The 2,453-nt window shown below is 53.9% G+C and overlaps 1 pseudogene; it reads right to left on the bottom strand.

Moving 5' to 3' along the window:
- On the bottom strand, positions 1–1,268 carry LOC123101387 (uncharacterized; annotated as a pseudogene).
- Between the last annotated feature and the right edge of the window lie 1,185 nt (positions 1,269–2,453).

The following is a 2,453-nucleotide window of genomic DNA, read 5'->3' as shown; positions in this document are numbered from 1 at the left end:
TCAAATCCTGCATTGACCTCTGTTAAGCCACATCGCCTCTGCCCACTCTAACTTTTTGTTCTTTCAAGCGTCATTGTCAAATGCCTCCACGCCATGGCCAGAGCTTACAACATCGTTAGGCTTGACATCTTCCTCCTCAGGCACGTGTTCATCAAAGCCCCACTGGAAGATCCAGTTATGCAGAATGCAACAAGTAAGAACTAGCTTAACCGGAGTGGGGTATGGGTGGAATGGCTTCTGATCCAGGATTTTAAACCTATTCTTCAGAGCTCCAAATGCCCTCTCAACAGTTACTCTAAGGCTAGAGTGTCTGAAATTAAACAGCTCATGTGCAGTCCTAGGATAGTTCCTACCAGAGAACTCATTGAGATGGTACCTTGTTTTCCTGAAGGGTGAAAGAATACCCGGTCGACATGCATAGCCAGCATCTCCAAGGTAGAACTTGTCGTCGGAGATGTTGATCCCATCAGGTCGACTCATGCTGTCAGTGAGAATGTTAGCATCATGCGCTGACCCCTCCCAGCCAGTCAACACATATGTGAACTTCAGATCAAAGTCAATAGCAGCAAGCACATTCTGCCTTGTGTACTGCTTCCTCCCCCTGTATGCTGCAGACTGTGACCTAGAAACTCTGGCAGTGACATGAGTACCATCTATTGCCCCAATGCAATCCTGAAAATGGCATCACAAGCCTGTGTTAGTGCTCAACTTGAACAATACAAGCATATCAAGCCATGAAAAGTGTATATTATCAATGCTCACCTTGAAGTATGGATACCATCTTGGGCTTCCACGAATCTTGGGTGGTGTCTGGCCAGATGGTCTCCTGATCATCTCTCCTCTAAGCTCCCCAACAGCATAAAGCACCTGCTTGAAGTACCTAGAGATGGTCTCCATTGACCTCCTAAACATGTTGTGAATGACCCTGAACCCCTGGTTATGGCCAACAACATGGAGGAACATCGCCACTTGCTCTTCTACATTGGTGTTGATACTATCTTGCAACAACCCCTGCTCCTGAAGGTCTCGACAAGCCTGGCAAATGGTGCTCTTTTCATTCTAAGAATCCACAGAGCCTCGACGTCATTGCAGTTGTAGATATAGTTCAGATTTTGGATCCTCTCTTGTTCCCGGGGAAACAATGGACCATAGCGGAGCAAAGGTCTCCCAGCATGACGAATAGCTCTCTGGTGCATGAACATGACCCATGCCTGAATCATACTAATCAGTGTTGCTGCCTAAATTATCAGCATCATCCGTGTGTCCATAACCTAATCGACATCGACGGTTCGTTCAGTGGGAAATCGATCCTACACCTAGCTTAACGGCCTAAACACTGAGCTAACAAAGAGGGGAGGGGGGCTTCTTACCGGCATCGGAGATGAGGACGGCATAGGGGGGCCATGGCACGGACGGTGGCCAACAGCAAGGGCAGCACCAGATCCGCCGCAAACGCCGCCGCCTCTTCCGCCGTCGCCACCGCCTATAGCGCAGATCTGAAATCACAGCCGCCGCCGGTGGTGAGGCGGTAGGGAAGAAAGGGGGTAGTGGCTATGGGCGAGCGAGTGAAAGGGGGTGAGGCTAATTTGGCGCTGGGACGGCGCGCCAAATTTCCATCTCCCGCCATCCCCCCTCGCCCTCGCCTCGCTCCCTCCCGTGTGACCTCGCGCCGCACTGAGCCTGGCTCACGAGAAACTGCCGATTCGAGGGTTTCCAGCGAGCCAGGCTCTGGGCTGCTTTGAGGAGCGTTCGATGCAGGCCCAACAGGAAAACCAGGCAACCAAACAGGCCTCTCCCTTCCCGCGCGGGCCTGGTTGGGCTCGATGCGGGCAACCAAACACGCCATTGTTAAATCGGATCAAGTCTTGTATCACTTCTTGCTTTGTTAGAGCATCGCTAGCAGACCATGTATAATGCCGGACCCGCAAAATAACGGTCAAAATATGGGTCGGCATCGACAATTCTATTCGAGGAGACCCCACAAACGCGTCCGCTCCGTAAAAGTTTTTGCGGGGGCGGCAAAAGTTTGCCCTCAATATTTAGATTCACGGGGTGAGAGGCTGACCCGAGCTCGCCCCCTATCCGCAGCGAGATTTGGCATGAGGGAAATTTCCGCGCGGCCGTTCCCGCTCCCCCCCTCCTCGGCCACCATTGCCCCGCTACCGCACGCTCTAGTCCATCTTCCCCGCCATTCTTTGCCGCCATGGAAGCCTCCCAGCAGTCCCCTGTCACCGTGAAGGTCGCGCACGCGTAATCCCCTCCGGCAGATATCATCGCCGGCCATGTCGCCCCCGTCGTCGCCCAAGGCACCAACGCGACTGCCCGCAAGGGGCAGGGCAACGTTGTCGTGCAGGGCGGTAATCCGGCTGGCCCCGCAGGAAAGGCACGCGCGCCGGGCTCTGCCGCCGCTGCGCGATCTGCTCGGCCATCGGCGGAGAAGGTGACCAAGGTTT

This window comes from Triticum aestivum, chromosome 5A (genome assembly GCF_018294505.1).
Source record: "Triticum aestivum cultivar Chinese Spring chromosome 5A, IWGSC CS RefSeq v2.1, whole genome shotgun sequence".
Taxonomy (NCBI): domain Eukaryota; kingdom Viridiplantae; phylum Streptophyta; class Magnoliopsida; order Poales; family Poaceae; genus Triticum; species Triticum aestivum.
Note: the sequence above shows the minus strand (reverse complement) of the source record. Positions and strands in the feature narration are given on the sequence as shown.